The sequence below is a fragment of the Apus apus genome, chromosome 3 (genome assembly GCF_020740795.1).
Source record: "Apus apus isolate bApuApu2 chromosome 3, bApuApu2.pri.cur, whole genome shotgun sequence".
Lineage (NCBI taxonomy): Eukaryota > Metazoa > Chordata > Aves > Apodiformes > Apodidae > Apus > Apus apus.
In genome coordinates, this window is record NC_067284.1 from 90,561,019 (window position 1) to 90,586,107 (window position 25,089).

The 25,089-nt window shown below is 37.7% G+C and overlaps 1 long non-coding RNA gene across 1 annotated transcript; it reads left to right on the top strand.

Annotated features, from left to right (window-relative positions):
• Window positions 1-7,423: 7,423 nt before the first annotated feature.
• Window positions 7,424-18,248, top strand: LOC127382749 (uncharacterized). The gene is made up of 3 exons (XR_007889044.1): window positions 7,424-9,360; window positions 11,005-11,158; window positions 15,111-18,248. It is a non-coding gene; the product is annotated as an uncharacterized LOC127382749 (long non-coding RNA).
• The last annotated feature ends 6,841 nt before the right edge of the window (window positions 18,249-25,089 follow it).

Sequence of the window (25,089 nt, forward strand, 5' to 3'; positions counted from 1 at the left end):
ATTGTTGCATCAGAAATGGTTGTTCAGGGAAATAAAGTAATAGGAAAAAAAAAAAAAAAGAAATTTATCTACTGCTGCTTTCCAGCAGAGGCATATCCATCATGTAGGTCTAGATGGACATGCAGTTCCAGAACTGAACTTGGGCAGTGCCCAACAGCTCTGTATCTTTACGAGCTGTAGCAATAGAAACTGTAATTCTTTTACAGGATTATGTGTAGACAAACCCTCAGTTTGCTAAACTTTTGATATAAGTAAATGATGTATGGAGGAACAGCAGAGATGACAGTGCAGCTGGCACTTGTCTGCCTCAGTAGCTCCCCCATCCCTTCACAATATATTCATCACTAGCTGCTTCTCTCAGTCCATATCTGCTCAGGCTTTGTTAGCACCAAAATACTACCCAGCTTTAAAACTCGGGTGCAAAGGATCAGGACTAAAATGTAGATGCCTAAAGATATAGGGGTGGTAGGGGATCTGGAACTGAGAGGTTGCAGAAGTGCTAGCATACCACTCTTAACTAGAGACTTGAGGATGGAGTTTAAAGCCCAAATGCAACTGTTCAGGCTGTCTCCTAGTGGGAGATAGGAACACTAGTTGAAGTTGGGCACTAAATATTTTGTGAAATCTTCTCAGTGTTGATCTGCAAATTTAAGTCCCATTGTTCCTGAGTGGTGGAGAATATCATGTGTCACTTGTGTGTTCTGGAAAATGGTTTCTGTAGACTATTAGTTTCAGGCACCCTTTTCTAAAGATCTTGAGCTAGAGTTGTTTGAAGTTGCTCTTTCGGCACAGTTTAAATTGCAGCTTGAACAATGTTTAAAATAAAGCAACTTGTAAGTTATTTTGATAAGCTAAGGGTTTTCGATATTAGTTATTACATTTTTCAGTTATTTCAAGATGAACAGCTGTCACAAGCCGTGTGCTTTTCCTGTTCTTATTTTCATCAGTTGGTCCCCTCTGCCTTCATTGCCTTCATTCCTCAAAAGTAAATGAGTGCAGAAATTCCCAGATTAAAGCTTATGACATAAATGAACCTCTAATTATTCAATTTTTGTCTTCCTCTGTTAAGGACGCATAATGGGAGGTGGCTGCTTAGCACTGAGTCAGATCATGGAATGATTCATTGGGGAGTTAAATGAAAAGTAAGAGTTTTCATACTGGTGTGATGCAAATCCCGTGTCCAGTTAAAGCCTCAAAGCATTTTTTAAAAGCTGTATAAAAGGTGAATCATTTCTGTAAACAGCCTTTAAAGTGAAAACCCAACACCTTTGCTGTGGGAGAAGTAATACGATCTCAAATACCTTTGCAAACAAAGAGTCCCTTGCCTTCTGCGAGCTGCTCTCTTTTTTCAGCAGCTCAGCATGGGGTGCCAGAAAAATCATTAACGGGCCCATCTTGCACTTCTGGCTTTTCCACACCTGCATATCACGATCCCTGCTGTAACTTTATGGACCGTGAGGAGGCAGGTTTGACGCCATGAAACACAGGCTCAGCTAACAGCTGCAGGATGGGCAGAAAGCCAGACAGTAAAATGTAAAGAGGAGGAAGGAGAGGGATCACCTTTGAAGTTTACAAAAAAAGCATGACTTTGACCACTTCCTTTTTTAATTAGCTGTCTCAGGTACATTGAGCCGCCAGTTTGAATGGAAACTGGTGGGGGTTTGTTGGAAATGCTGAAGGTAATACTGTAAGGGTTTCATCTGTATGTGACTTTTTTTGTAAACCTTTTGTTTGGGTTTGTTGTTGTTGTTTATTTTTTTGTTGTTACAGGGTTTTCTTGTTTGGTTTTGGTTGTTTGTTGTTTGCTTTTTTTTTTTTTTTTTTTTTTTGGTGAAGTTTAACATCCTAGGTTTAACTTCTGTGAGCTATGATCCCAGGACAATGTCAGGGAAAAGAGCTTATTTCATTTGAGAATTCCTGAGCTACAGATAAAACCTTGCAAGGGTGAAAAACAACTTTAATGCAATGTTGAAAGTTAGGATTTTGATCACACTCTAGCCAGGAAATTCATTACTACATTCCCATAGCAACCAGGACACACCTCCAGGGTACACAGGTAGAATTATTATTTTTATATATGTATCTAGTGTTAACTTTTTGTCAGTATCCACACTAGCACCAGGAGCTTGCTTTTGATTTGTTTTACTGTAGCAGGAAGCCAAATTGAGGGATCTCGTAGAGGAGTTGCAGTCACTGCAGGAACCAAATTTTTCTGTGTTCTCAAAGGCCCAAAAGTTAATTTTGGATTAGTATGTTCCTTGTTCTCTCTATACACATAGAAGTGTGTTCAGGGAGAAAATACAAGCTGTAGTTGTAATCCATGTAAGAACTACATGCATTTAATCTACAAGACTGCAAATCAAGAGTATGTACATTGATGGTAATAGTCCATGTTGGGATTGGGTCCTTATACACAGGAGTATTTTTTCTAAGATGTACTTTTGTGACTGAAGAAGCTTACACTTAAACATGCTTTCAGGATAAGGAAAACTATTTGTGGCCACAGAAGGATGTATAATTGTTTATATTAAAATAAGTGTTTCTTGTAGGGAAGATTAAATGTATTGGTATATTCTTGCCTATGCAATGATCATAGTACTTTACAGTAGGTGTTAAGAGACCTAAACACTGAAAACATATTCCATTTTTCCTGCTGCAAATCTGCAAAGGCGTTCTCCAAGTGGAAAACTGCAACTAGAAAGAAAAAAGGAAACTAAACATACTTTCAAGTGCTTACAGATCTTCCAAGGAAGCAGATGCAGAACATTCCCTAACTTATAATTTTAATAATAAGTATAACATTGTAATAATTCAAATCTAAATAAGCTATCTACCACACTGAGAATTTCTAGGAGGTGATTAAAGGATAATGCAGTCAAATCTGGAATACAATGAGTGGGTATTGCTCAAGTCTGGGAAAATTAATTAGGGAATTTATTGGAGATGCAAAAAATCCTTCAGACTAGACTGGAGGGGAAAAAAAAAATCAACAAATGTATTTGCTTCTGTGCTGTAAAATACAGCATGATCTCACAGTAAAGTGCAAGGGTGCAGTATCAATGATGTAAAACTTCATTGCAATTTGTAACTGAAATAGGTCTGAGTCTGTTCTCTACTTGAAAGAAAAAAGAAAAAAGAAAAGTGACACTGGATATTAGTATAAATCCATTGAATCCAGGTAGAAATATTTCAGCTTTATACAGGAATTGAATCTGGTCCACTGTGCCAGTGTGTTTTAAGAGCTTCAAAAAAGGGCAAAAGGGGGCACCAAACTGTCTATCATGTTATATACAGCTGGTTTCTATCATTTAAAAAATGCTCTGGAGCACTTGTGATGTTTTTCATACAAGGTGTCTCAACAGAAAATTAAAAGAAATATTTTAAGTTATGTTTATAAACTGTAGTTGAAATAATTTTATGCATCATAGGTACAGAAAAACTTTTATGTAAATCACTTTAAGCTATTTTACTTGTACAGAATCTATTTTTAATATTCTAGTATATACTCTAGTATATAGTATAATTAATCTGCCTGTTGATCTTTGGTGTTTGTTTTTCTGTCTCTGGACATAAGAATTAACAGAAAAGTATGCAAGGGAGCATGCAAATGGGTGATTCCCTCTAGGTGAGGTGGCTCCCAATATAGAAGTGTAGACTTTATTTTTTTAAGATCAGGTACTGTAGATAGACTTGTACTGTTTATGGGTTGTTCCACTCATTACTTAGTTAAGCATAAGACAAAAATTGCTTCCCAATATATTACAATAAAATATTCTGAACATAAACTAACTTTTTTAAAGGATGGGAGAATACAGGGGAATCAATAGCTTAGATCATAAGTTTTTTTTGGTGTATTTTTATGAAATTGGAAAATTATATTAATTGTGCATTTTTTAGGCTTACTAGGTTATTGGAACTGTAGAACTGGAAGGTTCTTTTCTTCTGAAGAAAAGGTAAGTCAATCCACTCCCCTGCTCAGCTCAGCTTCAGATAAATCCCACACATCACTGACAGATATTTATCCAACCTTTTCTTAGGGACTTGCTCTCCCTGATCCAGAGTCCCCCTCTCCTTACCATTAAAATGTATTTCTCAACCAAGAACCTTAACCTTCTTCTTGCAATGTAAGACCATCCCTTTTTGCATTTTTCCCCATGAAATAACTAAATTAATAGAAAAAAACTGTAAGTTCCTTTCCATGGTTTTGCAGTCTTTTTAATTTGACACCATTTTAATTAATTGCATTTTCTAGACCTCTGTTCATCTTCATTGTTCTCTTCAGCTGTTCTTTTGTCCCTCTTGAAGCACCGCACCCACAACTAGATGCAGTATTACCCTGGAAGCTGTAACACAGCATATAAGTGTATTGTTAAGTTTTGTGATTTCCAAGCTGGATTTATGCTTGTAGTTCCTCTTGCAGTGTTTAAGTTTGCTAAGCTTGCAATCCTTGGTAACTCCTCAGCTTTCGTCTCTGTAGAGCTCACACCCTGACCAGCTGTTTGGCATCCTGTCTTCATGTAGTGAGTGGATTATTCTTGCCTGTGTGCAGTGTCTTGCATTTGTCTGGGCTGGATAGCCTGCTGCTGCTGTTTCTGTTCTGTCCAAATCACTTTATTTTAACCCCAGCTTCCTGGTAGTCTCTTCCCACTTGGTGTCATCAACAGGTTTAATCATGCATTAATCTGTCCTCCAGGTCACTGCATGATGTGTTATAGACTAATATGGGAGGATTATAAATATATGTTGTCGAAAGGATTAAATCTGTGTCTAGTGGTTCTAATAGTTGTCCTCAGAATACTAAATCAGGAGGCACAATGGTGAAGTGTATGGATGTACAAGGACTTATGGCCTAGGAAAAAAGGAGTTGGGAAGTAATAGGATAGAAAGCAAGAAGATCTATCTTCCCAATAGAAATACAGCCCCACTTCCTAACGATGTAGTGCATGTCTAGTGACAGAACTAAACATTGGAGATAAGAAAAATCATTCTTCTGTTGAGGCTAAGCTCACTTTTCCTATGTGTCTTTGTTCCATGTGGTTTATGAATGTCACAGGAGTAGTCTAACCCCTACCGTAGCCTGGATGATGACTGTGTGGCCCTCACCAGTTGGCTGCCTTTTTGTATTGACATAAAGGAGAAACAGTGTAAGCTACTCCCAAGGGAAGAGTTGCTGAAGTTGTGATTAATTTTCAGCTCTCAGGAAAGAACTGAGTTCTGTGATTCTGGATCAGAGAGATTGTTTTTGTAAGATGCCCCAGAAATGCATTTATTATTCTTCTGGTACCTTGCAGCCCAAGCAAAATAGGGGTCACCAAGTCCCACAAGTGAAGGAGAGCAGGTTGGTTTAGTTTTGGGCACTGTCCAGGATTCCAGTGAGTGGTGGAAATGGGCAATGGCGGACAGTATTCAGATAAGCACTGAATAAATCCTGTAGGAGACTGCAAGCCACCATGCTGTTTTGCAGAGTGATGTTTTGAATGAGCCTTCACACTGTCTTTTCTTGGGTTTAAAATTTGAGCTGTTGTCAAATTCTTTCTCAAGGTAAGAATTATGAGGTCTTATTGGAAGAATGTGGAGTAGCTGGAAGAGGGTAAATTTAGATTAGATATTAGGAAGAAATTTTTTACTGTGAGGATGGTGAGACACTGCAACAGGTTGCCTGGGAAGCTGTGGATGCCCCATCCCGGGAAGTGTTCCAGGCCAGGTTGGATGTGGCTTTGAGCAACCTGGTCTAGTGGGAGTTGTCCCTGCCCATGCTTTCTCCTCATTCCCTCACCCCTACCCTGACAAAAAAAACAAAACAAAACAAAAGTTTATTTGAACTCTTGTAATTACATTTGTCTGGGAGAGCAACTAAAGTGTAAGGTATCAAAGCAAAATTCAGAAAAGTCAAGACCAAGTAGAGACTTGAAAGGACAAAAGGGAAGTAGAAAAAAATGCTGGTCTTTATCATGGTAATAGTAATGAAGTCAAGCCGAAAAAGCCCAGACAAGGGGCTGAGTTACTGTACTATAAAGTGCTTCCTGCCACTGGGCTTCACAAGGCAACTCTACTGAGCTGCTTAGGGAACCACAGAGCAACTCCAGTTGTTTCTGACCATTGGGAAATCTCACCAAGCCTTGGGACTTTGAGACATTTGGCATTTCTCACTCCAGAGAAGTGAAGAAGCAGGAAAGACTAAAGAAGCAAACTGCTTACGGGTGGAGGTAGTGTTTGGGTGGGCAAAACATTTCTTCTGCTGGAAAGCCTCACTGCATGGGGCCAAGTGTCCTCACACACTGGCTGGTTTCTGTGCCAGCTGGGCCCATCAGCAGACTGCTGGAGGTAGCATTCAGATTTCTCTTGCTGTTCCCCTTTCTCCAAGTCTATGAGCTAATTTTGTACTGAGGGTGGGCCTGAGCTCTGACCCAAAAGCTGTCTGTGGAAGATGGTTTCTCAGCCCAGCTCCAGCAGCACAGGAGAGACTCTCTTTCTGTGAAGCTGCCCTGTAAACTCCCTGCTTCTGTGCATGCATATCCCCTCGGGGCATCAGTCCCCTCAGGGATGCAAGCAGGCTTCTAATCAATTAGGCAAATTGACTGAAGGGGTAAGCTATTTCCTATTCATGGCAACAAGACTGGGTTACATTAACCCCGTATTTCCCAGGAGCCCCAATCCTCCCCACCTTGGTGTTTTTTCAAATGCTTGAAGGACAAAATTCTGAAAAAGCAGAGGAGCTTCTAGTAACAGTGGACATGTTCTGTTACTGTAGAAAGCAAAATAATTTAGCCAAGTGTGGGAGGATTTTGGTGTCCCTATTAAAAAAAAAAATAAAAAAATTAATTTGGATTCAAAGGTGAGGGGACAAATATTCCAGTGAGCAGATATGGGAGCATTTGCTCTTTAAATCCTAGCCATCCAAAGACACAGAGCATATCAGCAGATTCACAGTTACCCTCAGAACTAGTGCTGTATATATTTAAATCTGTAGGTGTTACAAGCAGTTATGACCTGCCACTTACCAAATACAACTTTTAAAGTTCTGAGGACAGAAGTTCCAGATGAAAGTTAAACCTCCCTTTCCCTCTGTGTTGTTTTTCATAGCAGGGATTTCTTTTCACCAGGCTCTGCACGGAGTTTTGCATAAACAAGTCACTGAAGTTACAAAGACACCACGTAGGTGCAGGAATGTTGAAGGGTCAGGGCCATATTATTTTAGATCATAGAATCGCTTAGGTTGGAAAAGACCCTGAAGATCATCTATTATAATTATAACAATTATTGTGATTTTTATAATAATCACAGCTTATAATAATTACAGTTTCTAATATTTTTTTACCTACAGACCATTTACTGTCATGATATATTAAGATATTTAATTTTATCTTATATGAAGACATTTTCAGGTCCTCTGAGTTTTATCTATGACAGCAAATAGCTCCACTGTTTAACAGACTTCTGTTTAATTTTAGAAGATGTTATTATACTAACATGTATTTGTTTTACAGACATTACTTTTTGCTTCCCCATTTGCAAGATTTGGACAGACTGGAGGTCTGGGCAAAGAGGAACCTAATGAAGTTCAACAAGAATAAGTCTAGAGTCCTGCACCTGGGGAGGAATAACCCCATGCACCAGTACAGATTAGGATCTGACCTGCTAGGAAGCAGCTCTGTGGAGAAGGACCTCGGAGTCCTGAGGGACAACAAGTTATCCATGGGACAACAATGTGCCCTTGTGGCCAAGAAGGCCAGTGGTATCCTGGGGTACATTAAGAAGAGTGTGTCCAGCAGGTCGAGGGAGGTTCTCCCCCTCTACTCTGTCCTAGTGAACCACATCTGGAGAATTGTGTCCAGTTCTGGGCTCCCCAGTTCAAGAGGGACAGAGATTTACTATAGAGAGTCCAACGGAGGGCTATGAGGGTGATTAAGGGACACTTGTCTTATGAGAAAAGGCTGAGAGACCTGAGACTGTCTAAGCTAGAGAAGAGAAGACTGAGAGGGGATCTTATTCATGTATACAAATATCTGAGTGGTGGGTGTCAAGAAGGAGGGACCAATCTCTTTTCAGTCATGCCCTGTGATAGAACAAGGAGCAATGGGACACAAACTGGAGCAAAGGAAGTTCACCTCAGGATGAGGAAAAAGGTCTTTACTGTGAGGGTGACAGAGCACTGGAACAGGCTGACCAGAGAGGTTGTGGAGTCTCCTTCTCTGGATACTTTCAAGACCCGTCTGGATGCGTTTCTGTGTGACCTGCCCTAGGTGTTCCTGCTACAGCAGGAGCAATGGACTCCATCTCCAGAGGTCCCTTTTATACCCTAACATTCTATTACTCTGTTATTCTATGAAAAATGATGTTTTATTCACAACTGGTAAATCAACGAGTACAAAAATGATGAAGAAAAATATGTCAGGAACATTAAAAATAATTAAAATAAGATGACCTTTCTGCTCCCAAGTTAACCATGTGATTTAAAAAAAAAAGAGACCAGCCAGTAGGTACCAGCAAAGCTGATTAAACTTCAAATTTATTTCCCCACACATAACACCAAATTTGGAAAAGCAACGTTATATATTCACTGTGTTTCATGCTTGGTGTTGCATGAGTGAATCTATTTCTGTTTGACCAAAAGGCCTTAGAGGACCAGATCAACACTGAAAGAAAATCCCAATTGCATTAAGAGCACATCACTGTATTCCTATTCCAAAATCCTTTTTCAAATACCAAAGCAAAAAAAAAAAAGAAAAAGAAATGTAATGCATCTTGATCTAGGAATGTGAAATGGAGGATCAAAATGGCAACTTCAATTTGTTGTTTTTAAAAAAGTCCTCTCCTTGTGGGACCCCAGTCTTGCCTAGAAAGCTGATGGACCTTTTTGCAAACATCTTGCTCAAGCATCTCTGAAACACTCAGGAATACAATTGGCTTTCCAGACTGTAATACTGTCTTCTTAAGATGGCGAGTACCCAAAGTGTTTTGATGTACATTTAAAATTGACACCTGATCCATATATTCTTCCCTGTGCAAGAAAACCTGGTTCCATGGTTGAGTTCTGAAGCCCTTGCTTTTTTGAAAAAAAGTGAGTGGTCCAGAAAAGCAGCAGGTCCATTCGTAATGTTGAGGGAGTACCATTACAGATGAGGTCTGTAGAGGTGCAGTTTTTTAGGGTATCTCTAAAGTTAGATCCTAGCCATGCTGTATTGCATAAGTGATGATGATTTGGCAGTAATTATAAGATCTGCAATATATTCAGAGCCTGATTAACTTTATTGCTTTCCTCCAAATGTATTTCTCTATATGGTGCTACTTGGAGCAGGCGGCTGGAGCAAAACAACAAGGTTGCAGCTGTTGAAAAATGTGTACAGCATCCACAATGTGGTTAGTAACCAAATGATCACATCTTGCTTCTTGGCTTTGTTTTATTGTGGTTTTATTTTTTAATGAAGAGCTTGAAAGGCAAAGTAAGGACTAAAGCACCTTGCTATAGGGGGTGTGTGGGTCCAAATTAAATGCAGTTGCTTTGTTGTAAAAGCTTGTAGCTGACAGATGGGTGGTAGATACCAGAGGAAGGTATTTTGCACATGGAAACCTTTGAAACCACCATGCAGTTGGTATCACTGGTGTAAGGTTGAGTTCAGGACTGAGGCAGCAGAAATCTGCTAATTCCAAGCAGTAGTTTGTGGGCAGACAAGGGCTGTAGGACGGATGCCCTCTATTATTTTAACTTCTTGTTCTTGTGAGACCTAAAACTAACCAAAATTTTTATTTTAAAGATTTTTTGAAGAATTGCGCTTCTGGTAGAGTTAATGGTAAATCTGTCAACAAGACTGGAGGGGCAGGAGTTTGCATCTTCTTCCTGTTCTGCATGAATTTTTATTAAAATAAATTAAATTAAAATAAATAGCCTGCAAGCATGAAGTAATTAATTTTAAATAGTTCTTAATTGTAAATTTCATGGTTTCATTATCCTGTTGGTTATAAATGTATTCTCAAGTATTAACCAGGAAAAAAATTCAGCTAATTTTTTTTCTACATCTTCTAGGCTCTTAAACCAGGTTTTGATATCTACTGTTATCTAGTATCTACAGATAAGCCTTTCAAGCAAAGAAAATCAGGATCCTAGGTAGCAGAAAATAAGCAGTGGGTGCTATGTGCCTTTGAAAAATAGTGAGTCCAGAACTGTAGGAAGACTAGGAGTAAGCTCTTATTTTTATAGCCCACCATGAAAGGGAATGCTGGATATTTGCTATGAATAAGATATATGAAAGTCAAAGGGAAAACAATTTTGTTTGAAATTAATTTCTGATGGCTTTGATGTATAAAGTTAGAGATGTTTGACTAAAATAAGAACCATTATTTCAATTAATAAAATAAAATTAGTCCTAGATAGATAAATAAATATTTCCCTCATTTAGCTAATGTTTTACTGAAAAGTCTAAATCCCATGAATGGGTTATGATAATCTCAGATTGTAGGGCATTCTTACTGAACTCAGGGTTGTATGACTCTTCTTATGAAGCTAAAGCTCTGAACACTGCTTTTAGGCTTTCCTTGCATGATCCCTCCAAACATTTCTTTGTACTGTGTACTTAATGAGGAGTGTGTGTAGAAGTATTAAGTTTGTGTTACTCTGGTAGAGCAAACCCACATAAAAGAGTAGTTCATTTTGACAGCATTTATCTTACCCATTTTTAAGCACCTACTTTAAATGTCTAACCTTCTGTCTTTCTCATCTATGCACCCTCTGTCATTCATGAGGATTCAGGGCTGGCTAACTCAGAATTGCATTAGCCATGAATTAATTCCAAAATTCAATCTAAAACTATTATCAAGGCTCAAAGGTGGTGAATAGTTCTTAACCAACAGCTGTTATCCAAAGCTTTGGGTAAAAATGCGTTCAGTTCTGAGCATGTCATTGATTGTTGCCTCATTTGCTGCCCTTGAACTGCATGTGATATCCTGCAGCAAGGGTACAGAGAATGTTGGATTTCTCCTGTCCCAAGGTAAATTCTTTATTTCCAGTAATACAAATCAACAAGTGCCACTGAGAGACAGAGGGAAATACACTTCAAATTTTGGCCAGAAAGAGGCAGCAGGGACAGCACTCTAAGAGATCTTCCAAAGGATGCAAAGTTTTTGATGAATTGAGAAGTGAAGATAATGGAGTCAGGGAAATGTGAGTAGATTTTCTCCACATAATTATTTGAATCAGTATATTTCCTAGATCACAGCCATTCTTGCAGGAAACCCTATCAAAAGTTTATTTCTACAAGAATAGTAGCAGTTCCTGTGAGTAAAATGCCTGTATTCTCTCATTTTCTGACTGAAAGCAGAAACCTGATTTATAATAAACAATAAGGTCTCCAACACCTTTTTCCTTTTGTAACTGTGATTCAGAACAATGCCGTTCTTAAAAGTAATCACACATTCAAATACAAGTAGGTGTGAGCTTTCAAATATACTGAAAGTGAATATTCAGAATATCACATCCTGGTGTTTTCTTCTGATGTTAAGAAAAACCTGCTGTGCAAACCAGGATGCATGTTTTCAAAAGTCTATAACTTTGTTATTTTGAAGCCAGATTTCTTCAAACAGAGCAAGGCACATATTTACCTTCCAGGGATCTGTGCCATTTGTGCCAACTTTGGTACCCTTAAAAGAAAGTGATTTTGGGTTTCCTTAAATGCAAAGATGCATGCAAATAAAAATTCCACAGCTTACTTTTAGATAAATTTGTTTAGGTGTTCTGGAGTAACATTTTACTAATAGTTTGTTTGAACTTGAGGCAAAAATGACTTGATATTGTACTACCAAAGAAGAGATGTTCTAAATAAATTAAGAGACAGAAATTAATGAATTATAATAGAAAATGAATATCTAATATAATTATTTTGCAAACATAGCACTTTGTTGTAGACATTTGAATTAGGTCTTTTAAATAAATTGTTTATAGTAATCCTTTTCAGAGGAGTTTTTGATGTATCTTGCAGTCCAGAGCACCAGAAATTCAGTGTCAGTGCTTTAGTCCCAAAAGAAACAAATTCTGTGCCTCTCACTCTTCAAGAAGTGGCTCTAAAGGATCCAGTGCTGGTTCTCATTTAATCTAAATCATCATGTTCAGTTCCATAAGTCTGTTGTACCAAGTTTGGAAGCTTTGTCCAATTTCTGATCAACTGAAGAGAGATTTGGGTATGATTTTGCACTCAAGTCTGAGTGCAGCAGACTCCGACTCTACCCTCTGGGCATAGACATGCACATATTGGTATTAATGCCTTTTCCTGTAACTAAAGCACTGATGTTCTTGGCTTGGATTGTGTTATTTCGGTTTGTTGCAGTGACACCAAGCACCCTGGGTGAGGTCGGTGTTAACCAATATTCTTAGTGTGTCCAGACTCTCAGGGGCTTTAACTCACATGAAGAGGGAAGCATAGTCTAGAACTGATGGACTCCCACATCAAACCAGCCTCCTGTGCTACGGTCACTCATGAAATCTCCAGAGTGTTATCAGAGGGAAGATCTCTTTATATCCAACAACATAAATGTTGGATATGCAGTCCAGTCAAGGGAGCCTATGTGGAAATAAGCCACCATCCTTATGTGGAATCTGGCTCAGTGGCAGGCAGGCCTTGTACTTGGCTACAAATATTTAGACCAGTTTAAAACTGGTAGTATTGGGACTCAGATTCAAGTTAAAACTACATAATTGATTTTTCCAGTTCAGATTTTACAGGTTCTGTGAAAATGCTTTCTTCTGCAAATATTGCCTTTTTCTCCCTCCTTAAGCAAGCAGCAAAGTACTAAAGATTTTTTTTTTTTTTTTTTTTTTTTAAGAAGCTAATATAACTAGAGTGATGATAAATCTCTTGTTCAGGACTGATGCTATTGATGTATATGGCTTATTTCTTCAATACAATGTTGAACTTTTGTTTGTTTTTTAACTTTAGGAAACTAAATCAAGACTTACTCATTGAATTAATTAGGCAGATAAAGAAGTCTCCTACACTGGAAAAGAATTACTAAAATGTAGAAGCTAGAAATTGCTTTTTTATATAAGTTCTTAAAAAGCTGTACTGGGTACAGACTATACGTAAATACTTAGAAGTTTCAATATCATCCTGGGCCTGCATGAACATAAGAATTTTTGCTGTTCTTTTATCTTCCTCTTCTGAAACAAATCTGCAAAGTAATTTTTCAGAATGGTTGATGTTATTGTAGCTGAATGTTTATACTAGTATAATTAAACATAAATTTCTCTATTTGAGCAAGTACACTTACAGTACTGAATATCAATATACCAATTATTTTTAAAAATTTTGTGCTGCAACTAAGTTGGAAGAAAATATTTACACCTTCCCTGTACCAGTAAGTACAAGCAACAAAACTGAATATGAAATAATAAATCAAGCTTTCCAGGAAATAGTATAATATACATATTTAGAAGTCTGTTCATATTCTTGATATGTTAAGAAGTTTTCAATTTTCAGTTTCATTTTATGAAAGACTTTGTACCACACACATGAGGGGGCTGTCTTACACTGTGTCAGTAATTGCTTATACATGTAAACAGGCCACAGATTCAAGCAGCAGAGACAAGACACTCGTATGGTAGAACACAACTCTTGCAGTGTGAGAGATGAGAGCACTTAAAAGAATCTACAAAGGTCAGTGGAGAAGAACAAAACTCATAGGTGGATCACCAACTCTTTTAAACTAGAAATACCCACTGAAAGCTATGAGTTTCAACAAAACAAAAAACTTAATTTATGATGGAGAAGGAAATACCCAGAGCCCATAAAGCTGTGTGCAGATAAAACACACAAATTCTTGTATATGCAAAAATTGGTTCTCTCACTCTTTAGAACATGAAATGGGCAGACAAATTGGTTATCCTGTCACAGCTGGGAATTGCAAGGCAAATTTAGCCAGGTCCATAAGCTGCCTTCCTGATTCTTGAGAACTGATTGGCCAGCTCTCAGTTCCTTTAAACATGGATGAAGTCAAAGTGTCAGCAACTTCCTCCCCATCCCCCCAAACCCACAACTGTTGGAAGAAAAGCTCAACAGCAGGTATTACAAGATCATGTATTAGTGGCCACTGCTAAGTAAGCAAACTTTTGGAGGATATTTATCACACTGCAACTGTGCAAAAGGGATTTAAGGTTTGAACACTGTAGTTACTAGCAGGGCCAGGGATGCATTTGTAAGGACAGTGTAAGCTTTGATGCAGAAAAAATAATCTAGATAATAAGTTTTTTTCTTACTTCCAGAAATGCTGCTGGTTTTGTCTGCGATAGATAGAGCACAGCCAACACGACTCAGAAGCAACTGAAATGGTCAATGTATGAAAGGTGAAGCCAGTGATGACACTCAGAAAACAATAAAAATGGGACTGGCTGAGCTGCTTTGCAAGAGCACAGCTATTCTGATCAACAGTTCATGTTCATAGGAAGAATGTGTGAATATTATAGCACTTTTGAGAGTACTGATTTTTTTCAGGGTTTGACCAATACATTTATGTTTAATCCAATTTTATAACGGCAAATTCAGAGTTTAACCCCATTCATGCCAATCCAACAACCAATTTCAGAGGTTGATTACAACAGATTTAAAACTGGAAAAAACACCCATGACCAGTAATGAAAGTTGCCATCTGTTACTCATCTCTTAAAATAAATTATTATAAGAAACCAACAATTTTAGCAAAACAAGGTGTCCTGTTTCTTTGCCATATACTCCAGGCAACAAGCTGAGGGTTAAAAATGCTTCTTACAACAGACATGCAAGCTTACAAAAGGGATTGGTAAGGACACATTTTGCTGAAGTCACCTAAAATCCAGAACAAAGGTTGTAAGATTTTTAAAAGGTATATTTCTGCACTTAACTGCTAATAAAAGTGGCTACTAATTGTTAGGCCCAAGAGTTATATGGGAGGGACCATTAACATGTTGTTCTGTTTTTGAAGTATCTGTCTGCATTAACATAGGGCATTGTAGTGCAGATTACATTGAAATGCTGACTGCTCTGCTGTAATATTGCTAGGAGGAAGACAATCAGTCCTACAGTAAAGGACTGATATCAGTTAACTTAGAAAAGGTAACTGTTGCTCTGTTTTTTATTTGTTTTCTTTAGATGGTCTGCTTGATGACTGAAGATATATATTAATTTCCCATGAAGATTTGGCATTTCTGCTTTACAGAAATGGTTTCCACCTGAAGTTTTTAACCTAAACCAAAACAATTGCATAAACCAACAGTGCTAAAGCTTCAATATTAATGCAAACTTCTTCCTTCTAAATCTCTTGGACCCCAGAATTGGAGCTGGATACAGCACAAATTTAAGTTTTAAATTTAGAGGAAACTCAAATCACTGTGGATCATGTTAGTTTTCCTTGCAGCTGTCAGCCCCATCTACGAGAAACCAGTACTTCTGAGCTGCTGAAAATCTATATATTTGGATCAGTATGTCAAGATCAATTAAGAAAGTATCTGTAGCTTTGCCATGCAAGATTTTCAGCTTTACATTTTCTTATCTAATTGTATTTGTCTGAAGTAAAGTAAGTGCCAAAAGAAGAGAGGGAGTGAAAAAAAAAAGAAAAAAAGAAAAAAAAAGAGAAAGATAATGCTGCCTGTCTCAACCAGAGCAAAAGAAACAACAACAAATTTATTATAACCAAATAACTGTGCTTCTTCCATCTTTTTTCCTTCCCCTTCTGCTTTGTTCTCTCCTCCAAACAAAGAAGTTTCTCCTACTGGGCTTCTCCTCTGCTTACCAGATCTGGCTCCTTTCTGCTCCCATTTTCCCCACAGTCCCTTCCCCCACCGCCTTGCCAGTCTCTTGCCCATTCCCACTGATTTTCCATCCTCCCTCCCAGCACTTCTGGTTCTTTGTTCCCACAGGACTCTGGGGATGTGCAGCAGGAGCCCAGCTCTTCCATTTCTTTTTATTTTTTTTTTCTCAGGGGAAAAATCTGGAGCATTTGAAATCCCATTCACAGCAAACAAGACAATAGCAGAGAAGAGAAGGAACGATCATATACCTCAAGAAAATGATGTCATAAAATGCAGCCATGTTTTCCTTCAGAAGGAGATACACATGCAACTTGCATGCAATTATGACAGATTTAAGTCATTTGTATAGATTTAAGGACTTCCCTTCATAACACGTTTGACAACATTTTAAAAAGCACATTTATGCCTGTGAAGGAAAGTGAAATTAGGCTGAACAGCCAATTTGGACAGCAGTTGCCTCATAAGGTTTTCAGAAAGCTTTTACACATAGACATAATTAGTATCTTTTAAAATCTGTGTAAAGACGTTTAGCAAGCAACTAGCCTTCGGTACTAGAGTACAGAAAAGCCTCATGTGCATAGTATTAACCTGCTCCTGTGGCGGTGGGCTGGGGAGGAGAATTGCATTCTCTTTAAAGAGGGAGAGAAAGTACAACTACCATTTTCCCAGCTTGGAAGGCGTATCCCAAATTCTTCATCAAAACCACGAAAACCAACTTTCATAGCCACCATACTGTGATTATGAGAATAGCTGTCAAAACATGTTTAAGCAACTAAAAAAAGGTTTATAAAGTGATCTAGATGATCTTTAAGGTCCCTTCCAACCCTATCCATTCTGTGATTCTATGATTCTGTGATGTGGTTCTGTTACTTATTCACCTTATTTCAGAAAGGTAGATTACAAATGAAGGACTTTTGCTTTCTATTCAGGTTCTTCTAACAGTTTTAAAAATCCTGCCTGCTTTCAGTTTGTTTTTGACAAAATCATAAGGTGTTAGTCAGCACTGAGTAAACGGAACAAGCAGCTGTCAGACCAGTCCATCAGTCTGCTTAGGTTGTGTGGCTGCTGAGGAAGCTGAAAGTGCCTACAAATTCATTATCCCTAATATCAAAAGATTGAAAGAGTCAAGTGTTGCTCTGCATCACAGCACATAAATTACTTTACAGGGGAATTACCAGGCATCCTGATGAACCTATGAAAATGGGCAGATGCTAATAGGCAGTAAAATAATTTCTCTAGTTCACTTCTGCTGTTTGTTTGCATACTGCTCTGGAACAGAAGAGAAATTTGCTAGTATTTCCAGCTGAATCCTCCTCCCACACATTGAAACAGTGAAATTCTACTTGAGTTAGGACAACAGGAGAGGCAATTGAAAGGGGCCCTAAGGATTCAGACTCTTAATCACAACTGTGACAAAACAGTGTCATCCTTGCCTGCAATTCCCTAGCAATTTACAGTGCACCAGTATAACAGGAGGAGACCTTGCATTGCAAAGAAACCTGCCTAGATAAACAGACCCTCACTTTCTGATTTCCCTGCTCTTGCTGTATTACACAAATCCTAGTGATTATCAGTTACTCTGCTATCCTGAAACCATTTGGGAGCTACGTTTTGGCCCTGACATTGTATCTAAAGTTGTTCAGAAACCAAAGTCAGTACAGACTTGGGTTTCTGAATAATCCATTTAATGAGGGCATTGCTGTAGGACTGTGTGAATGCACATCCACAGCCCCAGTAAGCTCCAATAGGAGCTTAAGAGTTTTTATTATAGGGGCAACCTAGAATCACTCACTCCAGCTGAACTGTGGTTTGGACTCCTCCCCAAAAGTGGCTTAATTTTTCCATATAAGACAGAAATTAAATTGCTGGGCACCTTTTCCCTAGGAGGTACTGGAACCACCTTCCTCACATCTGGGCTGCTCCAAGTTTAGCAGGTGTTTTAGTTTATTAAAAAAGAAACACATAATTAGGAACTTGGGGAAAAAGTTGAGGAACTTCAGTGATAACTTTCCAAAACAGAAAAAGACCTCAAGAAAGGGTTAAGATTTTTAATTTTTTTTAAAGTCATTTCTGGGCTTATTTCCTACTAAGCAATTGCTCAAATGTAAAAAGTTTTTGTTGGACTGTCAAGAGTAAGTTAAATAGATGCAAATAAAGGCATATTTTAAATTATCTGCATGTAATTAAAGGTAATTTAAAATCTAAGGAGAAAGCAATGTAAAGTGTATAGGCCGAGAAAATATCTCAAGGATCAATCCTCACTTTGAAAGAGTGTGATATTTCTAACAACTTGCTGGTGTATCAATAAATGCCAAACCCAAATAATTGTTTGAAATTATGTCCTTAAACAAAACATATTGAAATTGCCAACCTCTGTTAAGCACCACAAAGAAAAGAAACTGTATGTATTTGGGGTGATTTTTTAAATACTGTAATTTCCATGGCTCTCTTAGGTTGTATCTACTGTCTGTCAAATAAATCTCTGCTTTCTCATTACCACTGCTGTCTTTAAACTGTGGATATTTTAATCTTAGCATCCTTCCCCTGACACGCTTAAATAACTAGAAATTTGTGAGAGTGTTTTATGTATTAGTCCTTTAACACGGTTCTGCTGACCCAAAAGGATCCTTACTGCAGTCAGCCAGCAAACAGCTCACTTCTAGTCTTGCTTCTTCTGAACATACACGTATATATACGTTTAATTTACCTCATTACTAGATGCAGCCGTTTCACTGAGACCTTCCAGAGCCAGAGACAACTGCTCCAGAGACTTCACTAACATATATTGCTAAAGTTTTTAAAAAGAGCATTTGAAAAACAAAGTACCCTCTGATAGCTAAACCTTTGGGGCATATCTACCTTTCTCCTTTTTTGATGGCTCTTCCCTAAAGAGGCAAGTATAACAACAGACCACTTACATTCGTGACTACACATTGAGGAGCTTCTCCTGAGAGGAATTAAAGTGTCACCTTCTCATGATAGCGTGTAACAGTGTCTCGGTGTTGAACCTGTCGATTGATTTGTTAAGATACTGTTGTGTGCTTCTATGTTTAAAGGCTAGGAAGACCGGAATAAAAAGTTAATACCAGTCTCCTTGCCAAAGGACATGTTGATTTACTTATTGTACAGCAGCTAGTGTAAACCAGAGCAACCATGCTAACTAGTGAGTTATATCTCACTCTATGTGAGGTATCATTATATATGCTTATAATTTTAATCCTTTTTTATATATATACATGCAATACTTAGCTGGTGTCTATGTGATTTGGCTTTGTGTAGAAGGATTTCTAAATCTGGTTGCTAACTGCTTTTAGGGGAGTAATTGTTGCCTTTAATTAATAATGTTACCAAAGCCAAAACTCTACTCTTCTTAAAAACGTAAGACTAATTCCTGAACTCATGCAAGCATGTATTCAGTGTCTACATGTCATCTTCCCCAGAAGCCATGCCAGGCAGCAAAAATTGTTACTCCAAATTTTACTTGGTCCAAGGTGTAGCTGAAAATAAAAATACACAACTCATAAGAATCAACACGCAAAAAAAGTACGATGAGCTATTTAAAACTTTCTAATATAGTATGTCTCTATGCTGAAATGTATGAAACTGAATATTTACCAACTATAAGAAAATGATTAGAAGTCAAGGATGGAGAGTGAGAATGTAATGCCACAATGCAAACCAGGACCTGGTATATTGATGTATCTAGGTTTGTCACATTCACCTCCTTTATTGTCCTGTGGAAATGACTTGGAAATGGTGAGTACCATAGTAATCATTCACAGTGAATTTTCAATGAGGAGAAACACGTATGTAAAAAGTTGACTTGATTTAGAAAAAAATTAAAAATCATAGCATATTTATTAGTTTGTGTCCAGATGGAAAATTATGGAGAGTCTATAATTTAAATCTGAAAATTACAAAATGTCATATCTTAAGATTTTGCTTGGCTTACTTGACTAAGGTTCAGAAAGCAGCCTCTTTCTTGTTCTTTCTGAAAATTAAGTCTAAGCAGAAGAACAGAGTTTAATATTAATGTGCTTTTTTTCTTAAACTAACAGAGGGTATGCACAAAGTCAAGAAATAAAGTCATGAAGAAAGTAATTTCAGAACTGATACGAAATATGCGATTTCCTTTCCCTTCCAGTAGTTTCCAGGGATATCTCCTCTTGAAGGAGATTCTCACCATGACTTTCAGATACAGAAAGTATTCCTCTCGTGCTATGCACCCAGCTCTTCAGCTCCCAATGGAAGGGAAGATAGTGCCTTTGCATCCACTTCAGGATTTCTGCTTTGAAATCTCCTAACAAAACACTGAAGTAAAAATAATTAAAATACTGGGGTTGTAGTGTCAAAGGTTTCTCAAGTGAGGCATCTCAAATGTAGCCACTGAAGACACCCTCATACCCTTTACTATTACTGTTGGGTTGCTGTTCAGTAGTTCTGTTTAAATTAGATTTTAGTTGGTCTAAAGCTGTTGCAACTTCACTTTCCATAGCTCAATCCTAATTCAATAAAAGGAGTATTCTCTATAAACAGCATTTGTTTTGTGCAGAAGTTCATATTATTGGTATGTTAACTTTGAGACTATTTATAGAAAATTTTGTCTTTTTGAAATGCATTTCAAAAGCATGGATCTTATTTTTGAATGATGATTGAAGCTTAACCCAAATTTTTACAGGAAGAAACAAAACATGATCTCCACAAATACTTGAAATATTCTGTAAGTCACTGTTTTCCCTTGATCATTCTCCAAGTTAGAACATTGGCAATATTAGAAAACTGAGGGTTTGCTAAAGTCTTTTTGTTTCGCTAAACTGTGTAAACTTTTGTCCCACATAAGGATTGGACTTTGTCTGCTTCTGTGCATTTTACATACAGGATAAAGAGAGAATGATCAGAAGGGAGTCTGAAGGGAGAATATTTTGTAGATGTCCACAGGCAAGAAGTCTGAATATAATTTGAAAGTTTAGGGTGTATCTGATGCCCAGTAGTATATGAAATTAATGGAGGTGTTGGAAAGAAGTAGGAAAAATTCACCTTGTTCAGTGGTTGAATTTGAAAAACAAAACATTGTATTACCCACAAGAAAACAGAACTTGGTTTTGTCCTGCTTTTGTTCCAGACAAGCGCTATGACTGCTTGCAGAAATGGATTTCCCTAAACATTTTAGTGTTGTACTTCAACTTTCTCTTAATAATTTAGTAATGTTGTTTATCTTTTAAATATGTAGATTAGAATAGCAAGAGTGCTTAAATTTGCAAATGGCATAGTTACAGTCTGATTGAACTCTTGGCTGTCCCCCTTTGTTTTGTATTGCAACAGAGAAGGATTTAGCTGGCTTTTTGTGAATTATAATTAAAGTTAAGGTCTCTAGTGTCTCTTGGTATTAAACTGAAACTATAGATAGGGAAGCAAATTTTGCATGAACTTTACTGACTTTTTTATGTACAATTGACAAGTGTCTTGGGACCTTGTAGCAAGCCAAACACACTCCTGCAATTATAAAGCCATCCTTATTAGTCAATGTTCATTTCTGCACCTGCCTGTACACTCAAGAAACTTCCATAGTTAAGAGGAGATCTATTATAAACTGGAGCTTTGTAATGTGAAGTCCTAGCAGGGATGGTAATACATAGTTTGCAAAGGAATTAGATGGTTAAGTTAAAAACTTTTGCATCTCTAACATCACATACTGTCTCAAGGGAAAGATTTTATTCTGTTTCTATCCTTCAGGTGGCTTTTGCAAGGTGATGTGAACCATAAAGACTGAAGAAGAGAGTTGTGCCATTCCTCTGCCTTCCATGACAGCCAGGTCATACTAGAAATACTCAATGCTTTCTGGGGCTTTTCTCCCTGCTGGAAGATAGACCAAAATTCTGTGTATCTACCTAGTTACTTTCTACTATTTTTTTTTTCTTTAGTTTTTAGGCAAAAAAAAAATTGTATCGAACTTCTGTGGCTGAACTTAGTTGTGAGACTCCGATTCAATAACTTGATTTCTGCAGTTATTCAGTGTGTTTCCATGTGACTGAGCCTAATACAATTAGCTGAGTGAGTAGAGCTGAGAATATGCATACCAATCAGTGTCTGAGGGCAGGTGGGAAGTATAAGTTGTGAGGGCTTAAACTACCCTTATTTTCAAAAGTTCTTGACTTTGGTAGGAATTGTGGGTATTTAGCACCGCTGTTAAATGGGTAACTTACTTAAGTATTGAACTTTAAACACCCAGACATGTTGACCTTTGAGTTGGTTTGCTTCTTGAATTAAGATATAAGTGAGGAGAGCATAGTGGTTTATATGTTGTGAGACGTGAAAGCATAAGGGGACAGAACTGATTTGAGGTTGCATATCAAGATATGTCTAGGAGGAATAGGATGAAAACTAAGCAGATCAAAATGTGTGCAGCATATTACAAAAAGCTTGCAAGTGAAATCCTTTTGTCTCTAAGAGTGTTTTCCAAGACAAGCAAAAGACATTTTGTTACGCATGGACATTTGAAAGGCATCTGGATAAAAAGAGGCCTTTGCTGGACCCTGCAGAGAAATCGTTTTCATCTCCATTTGATATTATCTCTGGATATTTGGCACGAAACACAGTGATTTTGCTTGCAAATACGTGGGCTAGCCAAAAGCTTGTAGCCACTCATGCCTTGCTGAGAGGTCAGCTTCCATAAAACTGAGCTCCTTTAAAGAAGGTGCCATGCTGTCAGCACATCTGTCTCGAGAAAGGGAAGGAAGCACTGAAGGTGGAGGATTGCTGTTCATTAATTGCATCATATTGAGCTTCCAGGCAGACACGTACTTGAGACAGCCAAAAGGTGGAGATTTTTAGGTTCCTCCCCCTGCTTTTCCTTCTCCTCCCCCCTTCCCAAAAGAAGTGTTTTGCCAAAACCTCCTTGTGGCAATGCAAGGGTTTTTAAAGAAAAGTCTGGACCAAAGAAAGAATGGAGAGATTTGGAAACTTGCTTAATTTCAATCCTTTCTTTTCTGGAAGGAAAAGTTCTAGTGTGTATACTCTGTCATCATGTTACACCTCTTTTTTACTGTTATTCAGGGTGCAAATAAAAAATAATTAAAAACCCAACAAAATAAAATTAAAATAGGTGCACAAGTCATTACCCAGTCTTGCAAATACAAGAGGTTTTCAGCTTCCTGTGGTTGTTCTGAGAACAAAAATCAGAAGAATTATGGAGGCATTCATACTTTATTCGGTTTTAGCCTTGTATGGATTACTCATGGAAAAACTTACTATATTTTCAGCAGAATTTTTTCCTGAGTGAAAACCAGAGAATCCAGATGATGTTAAGATCTCTGTTAGCATAACAGTTCATTAATAAAATGAGTTTGTGGATTTTCCAATTTCTTGATCAGAAGTTTATATCTGACGTATTAATTTAATATTTTTTCACTTTTGCACATTATAATCTCATATTTCTAGATGTAAAACAAGGAGAAAAATTTTCAGAGAGCAAAGCTCAGTTCACCTTCAGTCTATATTAAGTGCATCACAGCATTTGCTATTTGAACAGACATATTTACTGCAAGTGTACACAATGTGAGAGACAAGGCATCTGTTGAAGATGAAGTCTTGAATTAAACTGTTTTCATCAAAGTTGTCAGTGCTCTGGGACTTGAAGTTGTTTGGTTTTGTGTGTTTGTTTGTTTTGTTGGTGGTGGTGGGTTTTTTTGTTTGGTTGAGTTTTTTTCTTTTTGTTTCCTAAAAGAAAATACCTTGAAGGTAAAGAATTTTTTTCTACTGCTCAGATTGACCCTGTCCTTGACATCTGGACAGACACCATCAGGAGTGAATTCCTGGGGATACGTGGCATCCGCCACAAGATTCTGAAAGTGAAATGCACCTTAAATTAACAGACTTGGACAGTACTTAAAATTTCTCTCTGGTTTCTTAAAAGATTTGCAAAGGCAGTGTTAAATGCAAATGACAAGCTGTCTAAAGGATAGCACTGGAAAAGACTGTCATTGTGGGGTTTTTGCTAGTCTAAATCAGAGATAAATATAATATGGTTGAGATTTCTTTTAAGTGAACTGAACATTAGCAGCTTGTTTAAAAAAAACCTTTTAAATGACCAATCCAGCCTTCAAGGCTATTACTGTATTACATTAACATGAGTACCATTGGAAAGTGATTGAGTGTAACCTGCCAGCGTTAATGAGCACAGCTGGTAGCATCAGCAGAGTTCAGGTTTGAGAAATTCTCAGGTATCAGAGTACCTCTGAAAGAACAGAAATGTAATTCAGATTTAAAATGCCTGGTACTTACATGATGGCTATTGTTTTTTCACTCGTGTCTGGGATACGGGGTGTGATAGTCTGGAATACCATTGCATTTGGGTCAAAAGTTTCCAGTGCTCACTGAGAGAAAATTCCCACAGAATGGTGTGGAACAACATTCTGGACAAATGACAAAATACCTGTTGAATTAGGAGCTACCAAAAGTCCAAGTCCTAATGCAGATAGATGCGACTTGCGTCAGTATCTTTTTCCTGTTACCACACAGATGTTGGGTGAACAGATTTTTAAAGAAAAGGTCAGGACAAGAATTGAAGATTCAGCATTGTGTACAGCAGGAATACTGAGGCAAGCAGGCTGGGGAGTTATCTTGGTGTAAGTGTATTGCACAACACAGACTAGCCAGCTGTCACAATTTCTGAGTTTGTACTTGCTGAGGTGACAAAGATGTTATCGCTGAAAGGTTTTATACAACTACATTCCTAAAAATAATAAAGCCGAGTATGCCTGAATTCATATTCTATCTGTTAGAGATCTGGGTGGATTATCCTATGGTTGTATCATTAACTTCTAAAATAAATTGTTCACCTACTTCAATTATATATACAAGGAAATATGAGAGCTCTTAGGAGATGATGAAAGTTTTGGGAAGAAGTTTTCCCAGGTCCAAGGGGATAAAAGGAAATAGGTGTCCAAGTTAGATCTGCTATTGGTCTTGTCTGAGAATTTGATGCTAGGCTGTTTGGATCAGTGTTGAAAGAAAGACACTTAGTGTACAGCATTATCAAAATCGTGCCTCTATAGAGTGGCTGAACTAGTTAATCACTAATTGAGGCCACTGGTGTTTAACAAGATAGTACTGGTTTTTCTAGGCAAGCTATACATTTTTCCTAGAAACCTGTAAGAATACTGATGATAGCCCAGGAATGCAGTGAACATCTGATCTGAACTAGACATAAGAAATAGTTTCCTAGAAATTAGCTATTTTAATTAGCATGAAGGTCATGCTAATTCTCATAAGAGAAACATTTGAAGTTAAATTGGCTTATAAAAATGTATAGCTGTAAACTT